Source organism: Camelus dromedarius, unplaced genomic scaffold (genome assembly GCF_036321535.1).
Source record: "Camelus dromedarius isolate mCamDro1 unplaced genomic scaffold, mCamDro1.pat HAP1_SCAFFOLD_121, whole genome shotgun sequence".
In the NCBI taxonomy this organism is placed as follows: domain Eukaryota; kingdom Metazoa; phylum Chordata; class Mammalia; order Artiodactyla; family Camelidae; genus Camelus; species Camelus dromedarius.
In genome coordinates this window covers 5,210,494-5,224,446 of record NW_026989801.1, presented here as the reverse complement: position 1 = coordinate 5,224,446, position 13,953 = coordinate 5,210,494, and positions in this window count along the sequence as shown.

Here is a 13,953-nt window from a genome sequence, read left to right as displayed (position 1 = left end):
GCAAGTGGAGAGACGTTCGTTCATCTAGCACCAAGGGAACGGGTTGCAGGAGACAGTTTTCTCAGCTTTCTCAGTCTGTTTCATAGTGCCGGTTTGAAGTTCCTGAGTTTTCACTGTAAAACCGAGTTGGAACTAGTACCACCCCATATATATGTATGGAATGGAGTTTGCAACTGAAAAGAAACTTTGTGTTCCCAACAAGCTAGTTGAAGGACGGCTTTCACACACACTTATCTCTCAGAACTGAGCAAGTGGAGAGACGTTCGTTCATCTAGCACCAAGGGAACGGGTTGCAGGTGGCACATTTTCTCTGCTTTCTCAGTCTGTGTCCTAGTGCCGGTTTGAAGTTCCTGCAGTTTTCACTGTAAAACCGTGTTGGAGCTTCTACCTCCCCATATATATGGATGGATTGGAGTTTGCAACTGAAAAGAAACTTTGTGTTCCCAACAAGCTAGGTGAAGGACGGCTTTCACACACACTTATCTCTCAGAACTGAGCAAGTGGAGAGACGTTCGTTCATCTAGCCCCAAGGGAACAGGTTGCAGGAGACACTTTTTCTCTGCTTTCTCAGTCTGTTTCCTAGTGCCGGTTTGAAGTTCCTGCAGTTTTCACTGTAAAACCGAGTTGGAGCTAGTACCTCCCCATATATATTTATGGAATGGAGTTTGCAACTGAAAAGAAACTTTGTGTTCCCAACAAGCTAAGTGAACGACGGCTTTCACACACACTTATCTCTCAGAACTGAGCAAGTGGAGAGACGTTCGTTCATCTAGCACCAAGGGAACGGGTTGCAGGAGACACTTTTTCTCTGCTTTCTCAGTCTGTTTCCTAGTGCCGGTTTGAAGTTCCTGCAGTTTTCACTGTAAAACCGAGTTGGAGCTTCTACCTCCCCATATATATGTATGGAATGGAGTTTGCAACTGAAAAGAAACTTTGTGTTCCCAACAAGCTAGGTGAAGGACGGCTTTCACACACACTTATATCTCAGAACTGAGCAAGTGGAGAGACGTTCTTTCATCTAGCACCAATGGAACGGTATGCAGGAGACACTTTTCTCTGCTTTCTCAGTCTGTTTCCTAGTGCCGGTTTGAAGTTCCTGCAGTTTTCACTGTAAAACCGAGTTGGAGCTAGTACCACATCATATATATGTATGGAATGGAGTTTGCAACTGAAAAGAAACTTTGTGTTCCCAAAAAGCTACGTGAAGGACGGCTTTCACACACACATATCTCTCAGAACTGAGCAAGTGGAGAGACGTTCGTTGATCTAGCACCAAGGGAAAGGGTTGTAGGTGACACTTTTTCTCTGTTTCTCAGTCTGTTTCCTAGTGCCGGTTTGAAGTTCCTGCAGTTTTCAGTGTAAAACCGATTTGGAGCTTCTCCCTCCCCTTATATATGTATGGAATGGAGTTTGCAACTGAAAAGAAACTTTGTGTTCCCAACAAGCTAGGTGAAGGACGGCTTTCACACACACTTATCTCTCAGAACTGAGCAAGTGGAGAGACGTTCGTTCATCTAGCACCAAGGGAACGGGTTGCAGGAGGCACTTTTTCTCTGCTTTCTCAGTCTGTTTCTTAGTGCCGGTTTGAAGTTCCTGCAGTTTTCACAGTAAAACCGAGTTGGAGCTAGTACCTACCCATATATATGGATGGAGTGGAGTTTGCAACTGAAAAGAAACTTTGTGTTCCCAGCAAGCTAGTTGAAGGACGGCTTTCACACACACTTATCTCTCAGAACTGAGCAAGTGGAGAGACGTTCGTTCATCTAGCACCAAGGGAACGGGTTGCAAGAGACAGTTTTTCTCTGCTATCTCAGTCTGTTTCCTAGTGCCGGTATGAAGTTCCTGCAGTTTTCACTGTAAAACCGAGTTGGAGCTAGTACCTCCCCATATATATGTATGGAATGGAGTTTGCAACTGAAAAGAAACTTTGTGTTCCCAACAAGCTAGGTGAAGGAAGGCTTTCACACACACATATCTCTCAGAACTGAGCAAGTGGAGAGACGTTCGTTCATCTAGCCCCAATGGAACGGGTTGCATGAGACAATTATTCTCTGCTTTCTCAGTCTGTTTCCTAGTGCCGGTTTGAAGTTCCTGCAGTTTTCACTGTAAAACCGAGTTGGAGCTTCTACCCCCCCATATATATGTATGGAATGGAGTTTGCAACTGAAAAGAAACTTTGTGTTCCCAACACGCTAGGTGAAGGACGGCTTTCACACACACATATCTCTCAGAACTGAGCAAGTGGAGAGACGTTCGTTCATCTAGCCCCAAGGGAACGGGTTGCAGGAGACACTTATTCTCTGCTTTCTCAGTCTGTTTCCTAGTGCCGGTTTGAAGTTCCTGCAGTTTTCACTGTAAAACCGAGTTGGAGCTTCTACCTCCCCATATATATGTATGGAATGGAGTTTGCAACTGAAAAGAAACTTTGTGTTCCCAACAAGCTAGGTGAAGGACGTCTTTCACACACACTTATCTCTCAGAACTGAGCAAGTGGAGAGACGTTCGTTCAACTAGCACCAAGGGAAAGGGTTGTAGGTGACACTTTTTCTCTGTTTCTCAGTCTGTTTCCTAGTGCCGGTTTGAAGTTCCTGCAGTTTTCAGTGTAAAACCGATTTGGAGCTTCTCCCTCCCCTTATATATGTATGGAATGGAGTTTGCAACTGAAAAGAAACTTTGTGTTCCCAACAAGCTAGGTGAAGGACGGCTTTCACACACACTTATCTCTCAGAACTGAGCAAGTGGAGAGAAGTTCGTTCATCTAGCACCAAGGGAAAGGGTTGCAGGAGACAATTTTTCTCTGCTTTCTCAGTCTGTTTCCTACTGCCGGTTTGAAGTTCCTGCAGTTTTCACTGTAAAACCGAGTTGCAGCTTCTATCTCCCCATATATATGTATGGAATGGAGTTTGCAACTGAAAAGAAACTTTGTGTTCCCAACAAGCTAGGTGAAGGACGGCTTTCACACACACTTATATCTCAGAACTGAGCAAGTGGAGAGACGTTCGTTCATCTAGCACCAAGGGAACGTGTTGCAGGAGACACTTTTCTCTGCTTTCTCAGTCTGTTTCCTAGTGCCGGTTTGAAGTTCCTGCAGTTTTCAGTGTAAAACAGATTTGGAGCTTCTACCTCCCCATATATATGTATGGAATGGAGTTTGCAAGTGAAAAGAAACTTTGTGTTCCCAACAAGCTATGTGAAGGACGTCTTTCACACACACTTATCTCTCAGAACTGAGCAAGTGGAGAGACGTTCGTTCATCTCGCACCAAGGGAACGGGTTGCAGGAGGCACTTTTCTCTGCTTTCTCAGTCTGTTTCCTAGTGCCGGTTTGAAGTTCCTGCAGTTTTCAGTGTAAAACCGAGTTGGAGCTTCTACCTCCCCATATATATGTATGGAATGGAGTTTGCAACTGAAAAGAAACTTTGAGTTCCCAACAAGCTAGGTGAAGGAAGTCTTTCAAACACACTTATCTCTCAGAACTGAGCAAGTGGAGAGACGTTCGTTCATCTAGCACCAAGGAAAAAGGTTGTAGGTGAAACTTTTTCTCTGTTTCTCAGTCTGTTTCCTAGTGCCGGTTTGAAGTTCCTGCAGTTTTCAGTGTAAAACCGATTTTGAGCTTCTCCCTCCCCCTATATATCTATGGAATGGAGTTTGCAACTGAAAAGAAACTTTGAGTTCCCAACAAGCTAGGTGAAGGACGTCTTTCAAACACACTTATCTCTCAGAACTGAGCAAGTGGAGAGACGTTCGTTCATCTAGCACCAAGGGAAAAGGTTGTAGGTGAAACTTTTTCTCTGCTTTCTCAGTCTGTTTCCTAGTGCCGGTTTGAAGTTCCTGCAGATTTCAGTGTAAAACCGTGTTGGAGCTTCTACCTCCCCATATATATGTATGGAATGGATTTTGCAACTTAAAAGAAACTTTGTGTTCCCAACAAGCTAGGTGAAGGTCGGCTTTCACACACACTTATCTCTCAGAACTGAGCAAGTGGAGAGACTTTCGTTCATCTAGCACCAAGGGAACGGGTTGCAGGAGACACTTTTCTCTGCTTTCTCAGTATGTTTCCTAGTGCCGGTTAGAAGTTCGTGCAGTTTTCAGTGTAAAACCGAGTTGGAGCTTCTCCCTCCCCTTATATATGTATGGAATGGAGTTTGCAACTGAAAAGAAACTTTGTGTTCCCAACAAGCTAGGTGAAGGACGGCTTTCACACACACTTATCTCTCAGAACTGAGCAAGTGGAGAGACGTTCGTTCATCTAGCAGCAAGGGAACGGGTTGCAATAGACACTTTTTCTCTGCTATCTCAGTCTGTTTCCTAGTGCCGGCTTGAAGTCCCTGCAGTTTTCACTGTAAAACCGAGTTGGAGCTAGTACCTCCCCATATATATCTATGGAATGGAGTTTGCAACTGAAAAGAAACTTTGTGTTCCCAACAAGCTAGGTGAAGGACGGCTTTCACACACAAATATCTCTCAGAACTGAGCAAGTGGAGAGACGTTCATTCATCTAGCACCAAGGGAACGGGATGCAGGAGACACTTTTTCTCTGCTTTCTCAGTCTGTTTCCTAGTGCCGGTTTGAAGTTCCTGCAGTTTTCACTGTCAAACCGAGTTGGAGTTAGTACCTCCCCATATATATGTATGGAATGGAGTTTGCAATTGAAAAGAAACTTTGTGTTCCCAACAAGCTAGTTGAAGGACGGCTTTCACACACACTTATCTCTCAGAACTGAGCAAGTGGAGAGACGTTCGTTCATCTAGCCCCAAGGGAACAGGTTGCAGGAGACACTTTTTCTCTGCTTTCTCAGTCTGTTTCCTAGTGCCGGTTTGAAGTTCCTGCAGTTTTCACTGTAAAACCGAGTTGGAGCTAGTACCTACCCATATATATGGATGGAGTGGAGTTTGCAACTGAAAAGAAACTTTGTGTTCCCAACAAGCTAGTTGAAGGACGGCTTTCACACACACTTATCTCTCAGAACTGAGCAAGTGGAGAGAAGTTCGTTCATCTAGCACCAAGGGAACCTGTTGCAGGAGACACTTTTTCTCTGCTTTCTCAGTCTGTTTCCTAGTGCCGGTTTGAAGTTCCTGCAGATTTCAGTGTAAAACCGTGTTGGAGCTTCTACCTCCCCATATATATGTATGGAATGGAGTTTGCAACTTAAAAGAAACTTTGTGTTCCCAACAAGCTAGGTGAAGGACGGCTTTCACACCCACTTATCTCTCAGAACTGAGCAAGTGGAGAGACTTTCGTTCATCTAGCACCAAGGGAACGGGTTGCAGGGGACACTTTTCTCTGCTTTCTCAGTATGTTTCCTAGTGCCGGTTAGAAGTTCGTGCAGTTTTCAGTGTAAAACCGAGTTGGAGCTTCTCCCTCCCCTTATATATGTATGGAATGGAGTTTGCAACTGAAAAGAAACTTTGTGTTCCCAACAAGCTAGGTGAAGGACGGCTTTCACACACACTTATCTCTCAGAACTGAGCAAGTGGAGAGACGTTCGTTCATCTAGCACCAAGGGAACGGGTTGCCGGAGGCACTTTTTCTCTGCTATCTCAGTCTGTTTCCTAGTGCCGGTTTGAAGTTCCTGCAGTTTTCACTGTCAAACCGAGTTGGAGCTAGTACCTACCCATATATATTGATGGAGTGGAGTTTGCAACTGAAAAGAAACTTTGTGTTCCCAACAAGCTAGTTGAAGTACGGCTTTCACACACACTTATCTCTCAGAACTGAGCAAGTGGAGAGACGTTCGTTCATCTAGCACCAAGGGAACGGGTTGCAGGAGACACTTTTTCTCTGCTTTCTCAGTCTGTTTCCTAGTGCCGGTTTGAACTTCCTGCAGTTTTCACTGTAAAACCGAGTTGGAGCTTCTACCTCCCCATATATATGTATGGAATGGAGTTTGCAACTGAAAAGAAACTTTGAGTTCCCAACAAGCTAGGTGAAGGACGTCTTTCAAACACACTTATCTCTCAGAACTGAGCAAGTGGAGAGACGTTCGTTCATCTAGCACCAAGGGAAAAGGTTGTAGGTGAAACTTTTTCTCTGCTTTCTCAGTCTGTTTCCTAGTGCCGGTTTGAAGTTCCTGCAGTTTTCAGTGTAAAACCGATTTTGAGCTTCTCCCTCCCCCTATATATCTATGGAATGGAGTTTGCAACTGAAAAGAAACTTTGTGTTCCCAACAAGCTAGGTGAAGGACGGCTTTCACACACACTTATCTCTCAGAACTGAGCAAGTGGAGAGACGTTCGTTCATCTAGCACCAAGGGAACGGGTTGCAGGAGGCACTTTTTCTCTGCTTTCTCAGTCTGTTTCCTAGTGCCGGTTTGAAGTTTCTGCAGTTTTCACTGTAAAACCGAGTTGGAGCTAGTACCTACCCATATATATGGATGGAGTGGAGTTTGCAACTGAAAAGAAACTTTGTTTTCCCAAAAAGCTAGGTGAAGGACGGCTTTCACACACACTTATCTCTCAGAACTGAGCAAGTGGAGAGACGTTCGTTCATCTAGCACCAAGGGAACGTGTTGCAGGAGACACTTTTTCTCTGCTTTCTCAGTCTGTTTCCTAGTGCCGGTTTGAAGTCCCTGCAGATTTCAGTGTAAAACCGTGTTGGAGCTTCTACCTCCCCATATATATGTATGGAATGGAGTTTGCAACTTAAAAGAAACTTTGTGTTCCCAACAAGCTAGGTGAAGTTCGGCTTTCACACACACTTATCTCTCAGAACTGAGCAAGTGGAGAGACTTTCGTTCATCTAGCACCAAGGGAACGGGTTGCAGGAGACACTTTTCTCTGCTTTCTCAGTATGTTTCCTAGTGCCGGTTAGAAGTTCGTGCAGTTTTCAGTGTAAAACCGAGTTGGAGCTTCTCCCTCCCCTTATATATGTATGGAATGGAGTTTGCAACTGAAAAGAAACTTTGTGTTCCCAACAAGCTAGGTGAAGGACGGCTTTCACACACACTTATCTCTCAGAACTGAGCAAGTGGAGAGACGTTCGTTCATCTAGCACCAAGGGAACGGGTTGCAGGAGGCACTTTTTCTCTGCTTTCTCAGTCTGTTTCCTAGTGCCGGTTTGAAGTTCCTGCAGTTTTCACTGTCAAACCGAGTTGGAGCTAGTAACTACCCATATATATGGATGGAGTGGAGTTTGCAACTGAAAAGAAACTTTGTGTTCCCAACAAGCTAGTTGAAGTACGGCTTTCACACACACTTATCTCTCAGAACTGAGCAAGTGGAGAGACATTCGTTCATCTAGCACCAAGGGAACGGGTTGCAGGAGACACTTTTTCTCTGCTATCTCAGTCTGTTTCCTAGTGCCGGCTTGAAGTCCCTGCAGTTTTCACTGTAAAACCGAGTTGGAGCTAGTACCTCCCCATATATATCTATGGAATGGAGTTTGCAACTGAAAAGAAACTTTGTGTTCCCAACAAGCTAGGTGAAGGACGGCTTTCACACACAAATATCTCTGAAAACTGAGCAAGTGGAGAGACGTTCATTCATCTAGCACCAAGGGAACGGGATGCAGGAGACACTTTTTCTCTGCTTTCTCAGTCTGTTTCCTAGTGCCGGTTTGAAGTTCCTGCAGTTTTCACTGTCAAACCGAGTTGGAGTTAGTACCTCCCCATATATATGTATGGAATGGAGTTTGCAATTGAAAAGAAACTTTGTGTTCCCAACAAGCTAGTTGAAGGACGGCTTTCACACACACTTATCTCTCAGAACTGAGCAAGTGGAGAGACGTTCGTTCATCTAGCCCCAAGGGAACAGGTTGCAGGAGACACTTTTTCTCTGCTTTCTCAGTCTGTTTCCTAGTGCCGGTTTGAATTTCCTGCAGTTTTCACTGTAAAACCGAGTTGGAGCTAGTACCTACCCATATATATGGATGGAGTGGAGTTTGCAACTGAAAAGAAACTTTGTGTTCCCAACAAGCTAGTTGAAGGACGGCTTTCACACACACTTATCTCTCAGAACTGAGCAAGTGGAGAGACGTTCGTTCATCTAGCACCAAGGGAACGTGTTGCAGGAGACACTTTTTCTCTGCTTTCTCAGTCTGTTTCCTAGTGCCGGTTTGAAGTTCCTGCAGATTTCAGTGTAAATCCGTGTTGGAGCTTCTACCTCCCCATATATATGTATGGAATGGAGTTTGCAACTTAAAAGAAACTTTGTGTTCCCAACAAGCTAGGTGAAGGACGGCTTTCACACCCACTTATCTCTCAGAACTGAGCAAGTGGAGAGACTTTCGTTCATCTAGCACCAAGGGAACGGGTTGCAGGAGACACTTTTCTCTGCTTTCTCAGTATGTTTCCTAGTGCCGGTTAGAAGTTCGTGCAGTTTTCAGTGTAAAACCGAGTTGGAGCTTCTCCCTCCCCTTATATATGTATGGAATGGAGTTTGCAACTGAAAAGAAACTTTGTGTTCCCAACAAGCTAGGTGAAGGACGGCTTTCACACACACTTATCTCTCAGAACTGAGCAAGTGGAGAGACTTTCGTTCATCTAGCACCAAGGGAACGGGTTGCAGGAGGCACTTTTTCTCTGCTATCTCAGTCTGTTTCCTAGTGCCGGTTTGAAGTTCCTGCAGTTTTCACTGTCAAACCGAGTTGGAGCTAGTACCTACCCATATATATTGATGGAGTGGAGTTTGCAACTGAAAAGAAACTTTGTGTTCCCAACAAGCTAGTTGAAGTACGGCTTTCACACACACTTATCTCTCAGAACTGAGCAAGTGGAGAGACGTTCGTTCATCTAGCACCAAGGGAACGGGTTGCAGGAGACACTTTTTCTCTGCTATCTCAGTCTGGTTCCTAGTGCCGGTTTGAAGTCCCTGCAGTTTTCACTGTAAAACCGAGTTGGAGCTAGTACCTCCCCATATATATGTATGGAATGGAGTTTGCAACTGAAAAGAAACTTTGTGTTCCCAACAAGCTAGGTGTAGGACGGCTTTCACACACACATATCTCTCAGAACTGAGCAAGTGGAGAGACGTTCATTCATCTAGCACCAAGGGAACGGGTTGCAGGAGACACTTTTTCTCTGCTTTCTCAGTCTGTTTCCTAGTGCCGGTTTGAACTTCCTGCAGTTTTCACTGTCAAACCGAGTTGGAGTTAGTACCTCCCCATATATATGTATGGAATGGAGTTTGCAATTGAAAAGAAACTTTGTGTTCCCAACAAGCTAGTTGAAGGACGGCTTTCACACACACTTATCTCTCAGAACTGAGCAAGTGGAGAGACGTTCGTTCATCTAGCCCCAAGGGAACAGGTTGCAGGAGACACTTTTTCTCTGCTTTCTCAGTCTGTTTCCTAGTGCCGGTTTGAAGTTCCTGCAGTTTTCACTGTAAAACAGTGTTGGAGCTAGTACCTCCCCATATATATTTATGGAATGGAGTTTGCAACTGAAAAGAAACTTTGTGTTCCCAACAAGCTAAGTGAACGACGGCTTTCACACAGACTTATCTCTCAGAACTGAGCAAGTGGAGAGACGTTCGTTCATCTAGCACCAAGGGAACGGGTTGCAGGAGACACTTTTTCTCTGCTTTCTCAGTCTGTTTCCTAGTGCCGGTTTGAAGTTCCTGCAGTTTTCACTGTAAAACCGAATTGGAGCTTCTACCTCCCCATATATATGTATGGAATGGAGTTTGCAACAGAAAAGAAACTTTGTGTTCCCAACAAGCTAGGTGAAGGACGGCTTTCACACACACTTATATCTCAGAACTGAGCAAGTGGAGAGACGTTCTTTCATCTAGCACCAAGGGAACGGTTTGCAGGAGACACTTTTCTCTGCTTTCTCAGTCTGTTTCCTAGTGCCGGTTTGAAGTTCCTGCAGTTTTCACTGTAAAACCGAGTTGGAGCTAGTACCACATCATATATATGTATGGAATGGAGTTTGCAACTGAAAAGAAACTTTGTGTTCCCAACAAGCTACGTGAAGGACGGCTTTCACACACACTTATCTCTCAGAACTGAGCAAGTGGAGAGACGTTCGTTGATCTAGCACCAAGGGAACGGGTTGCAGGAGACACATTTTCTCTGCTTTCTCAGTCTGTTTCCTAGTGCCGGTTTGAAGTTCCTGCAGTTTTCACTGTAAAACCGTGTTGGAGCTTCTACCTCCCCATATATATGGATGGAGTGGATTTTGCAACTGAAAAGAAACTTTGTGTTCCCAACAAGCTAGGTGAAGGACGGCTTTCACACACACTTATCTCTCAGAACTGAGCAAGTGGAGAGACGTTCGTTCATCTAGCACCAAGGGAACGGGTTGCAGGAGACACTTTTTCTCTGCTATCTCAGTCTGTTTCCTAGTGCCGGTTTGAAGTTCCTGCAGTTTTCACTGTCAAAAAGAGTTGGAGCTAGTACCTCCCCATATATATGTATGGAATGGAGTATGCAACTGAAAAGAAACTTTGTGTTCCCAACAAGCTAGTTGAAGGACGGCTTTCACACACACTTATCTCTCAGAACTGAGCAAGTGGAGAGACGTTCGTTCATCTAGCCCCAAGGGAACAGGTTGCAGGAGACACTTTTTCTCTGCTTTCTCAGTCTGTTTCCTAGTGCCGGTTTGAAGTTCCTGCAGTTTTCACTGTAAAACCGAGTTGGAGCTAGTACCTCCCCATATATATTTATGGAATGGAGTTTGCAACTGAAAAGAAACTTTGTGTTCCCAACAAGCTAAGTGAACGACGGCTTTCACACACACTTATCTCTCAGAACTGAGCAAGTGGAGAGACGTTCGTTCATCTAGCACCAAGGGAACGGGTTGCAGGAGACACTTTTTCTCTGCTTTCTCAGTCTGTTTCCTAGTGCCGGTTTGAAGTTCCTGCAGTTTTCACTGTAAAACCGAGTTGGAGCTTCTACCTCCCCATATATATGTATGGAATGGAGTTTGCAACTGAAAAGAAACTTTGTGTTCCCAACAAGCTAGGTGAAGGACGGCTTTCACACACACTTATATCTCAGAACTGAGCAAGTGGAGAGACGTTCTTTCATCTAGCACCAAGGGAACGGTATGCAGGAGACACTTTTCTCTGCTTTCTCAGTCTGTTTCCTAGTGCCGGTTTGAAGTTCCTGCAGTTTTCACTGTAAAACCGAGTTGGAGCTAGTACCACATCATATATATGTATGGAATGGAGTTTGCAACTGAAAAGAAACTTTGTGTTCCCAAAAAGCTACGTGAAGGACGGCTTTCACACACACATATCTCTCAGAACTGAGCAAGTGGAGAGACGTTCGTTGATCTAGCACCAAGGGAAAGGGTTGTAGGTGACACTTTTTCTCTGTTTCTCAGTCTGTTTCCTAGTGCCGGTTTGAAGTTCCTGCAGTTTTCAGTGTAAAACCGATTTGGAGCTTCTCCCTCCCCTTATATATGTATGGAATGGAGTTTGCAACTGAAAAGAAACTTTGTGTTCCCAACAAGCTAGGTGAAGGACGGCTTTCACACACACTTATCTCTCAGAACTGAGCAAGTGGAGAGACGTTCGTTCATCTAGCACCAAGGGAACGGGTTGCAGGAGGCACTTTTTCTCTGCTTTCTCAGTCTGTTTCTTAGTGCCGGTTTGAAGTTCCTGCAGTTTTCACAGTAAAACCGAGTTGGAGCTAGTACCTACCCATATATATGGATGGAGTGGAGTTTGCAACTGAAAAGAAACTTTGTGTTCCCAGCAAGCTAGTTGAAGGACGGCTTTCACACACACTTATCTCTCAGAACTGAGCAAGTGGAGAGACGTTCGTTCATCTAGCACCAAGGGAACGGGTTGCAAGAGACACTTTTTCTCTGCTATCTCAGTCTGTTTCCTAGTGCCGGTTTGAAGTTCCTGCAGTTTTCACTGTAAAACCGAGTTGGAGCTAGTACCTCCCCATATATATGTATGGAATGGAGTTTGCAACTGAAAAGAAACTTTGTGTTCCCAACAAGCTAGGTGAAGGACGGCTTTCACACACACATATCTCTCAGAACTGAGCAAGTGGAGAGACGTTCGTTCATCTAGCCCCAAGGGAACGGGTTGCAGGAGACACTTATTCTCTTCTTTCTCAGTCTGTTTCCTAGTGCCGGTTTGAAGTTCCTGCAGTTTTCACTGTAAAACCGAGTTGGAGCTTCTACCTCCCCATATATATGTATGGAATGGAGTTTGCAACTGAAAAGAAACTTTGTGTTCCCAACAAGCTAGGTGAAGGACGTCTTTCACACACACTTATCTCTCAGAACTGAGCAAGTGGAGAGACGTTCGTTCATCTAGCACCAAGGGAAAGGATTGTAGGTGACACTTTTTCTCTGTTTCTCAGTCTGTTTCCTAGTGCCGGTTTGAAGTTCCTGCAGTTTTCAGTGTAAAACCGATTTGGAGCTTCTCCCTCCCCTTATATATGTATGGAATGGAGTTTGCAACTGAAAAGAAACTTTGTGTTCCCAACAAGCTAGGTGAAGGACGGCTTTCACACACACTTATCTCTCAGAACTGAGCAAGTGGAGAGACGTTCGTTCATCTAGCACCAAGGGAACGGGTTGCAGGAGACACTTTTTCTCTGCTTTCTCAGTCTGTTTCCTACTGCCGGTTTGAAGTTCCTGCAGTTTTCACTGTAAAACCGAGTTGCAGCTTCTATCTCCCCATATATATGTATGGAATGGAGTTTGCAACTGAAAAGAAACTTTGTGTTCCCAACAAGCTAGATGAAGGACGGCTTTCACACACACTTATATCTCAGAACTGAGCAAGTGGAGAGACGTTCGTTCATCTAGCACCAAGGGAACGGGTTGCAGGAGACACTTTTCTCTGCTTTCTCAGTCTGTTTCCTAGTGCCGGTTTGAAGTTCCTGCAGTTTTCAGTGTAAAACAGATTTGGAGCTTCTACCTCCCCATATATATGTATGGAATGGAGTTTGCAAGTGAAAAGAAACTTTGTGTTCCCAACAAGCTATGTGAAGGACGTCTTTCACACACACTTATCTCTCAGAACTGAGCAAGTGGAGAGACGTTCGTTCATCTCGCACCAAGGGAACGGGTTGCAGGAGACACTTTTCTCTGCTTTCTCAGTCTGTTTCCTAGTGCCGGTTTGAAGTTCCTGCAGTTTTCAGTGTAAAACCGAGTTGGAGCTTCTACCTCCCCATATATATGTATGGAATGGAGTTTGCAACTGAAAAGAAACTTTGAGTTCCCAACAAGCTAGGTGAAGGACGTCTTTCAAACACACTTATCTCTCAGAACTGAGCAAGTGTAGAGACGTTCGTTCATCTAGCACCAAGGGAAAAGGTTGTAGGTGAAACTTTTTCTCTGTTTCTCAGTCTGTTTCCTAGTGCCGGTTTGAAGTTCCTGCAGTTTTCAGTGTAAAACCGATTTTGAGCTTCTCCCTCCCCCTATATATATATGGAATGGAGTTTGCAACTGAAAAGAAACTTTGTGTTCCCAACAAGCTAGGTGAAGGACGGCTTTCACACACACTTATCTCTCAGAACTGAGCAAGTGGAGAGACGTTCGTTCATCTAGCACCAAGGGAACGGGTTGCAGGAGGCACTTTTTCTCTGCTTTCTCAGTCTGTTTCCTAGTGCCGGTTTGAAGTTTCTGCAGTTTTCACTGTAAAACCGAGTTGGAGCTAGTACCTACCCATATATATGGATGGAGTGGAGTTTGCAACTGAAAAGAAACTTTGTGTTCCCAAAAAGCTAGTTGAAGGACGGCTTTCACACACACTTATCTCTCAGAACTGAGCAAGTGGAGAGACGTTCGTTCATCTAGCACCAAGGGAACGTGTTGCAGGAGACACTTTTTCTCTGCTTTCTCAGTCTGTTTCCTAGTGCCGGTTTGAAGTTCCTGCAGATTTCAGTGTAAAACCGTGTTGGAGCTTCTACCTCCCCATATATATGTATGGAATGGAGTTTGCAACTTAAAAGAAACTTTGTGTTCCCAACAAGCTAGTTGAAGGACGGCTTTCACACACACTTATCTCTCAGAACTGAGCAAGTGGAGAGACGTTCGTTCATCTAG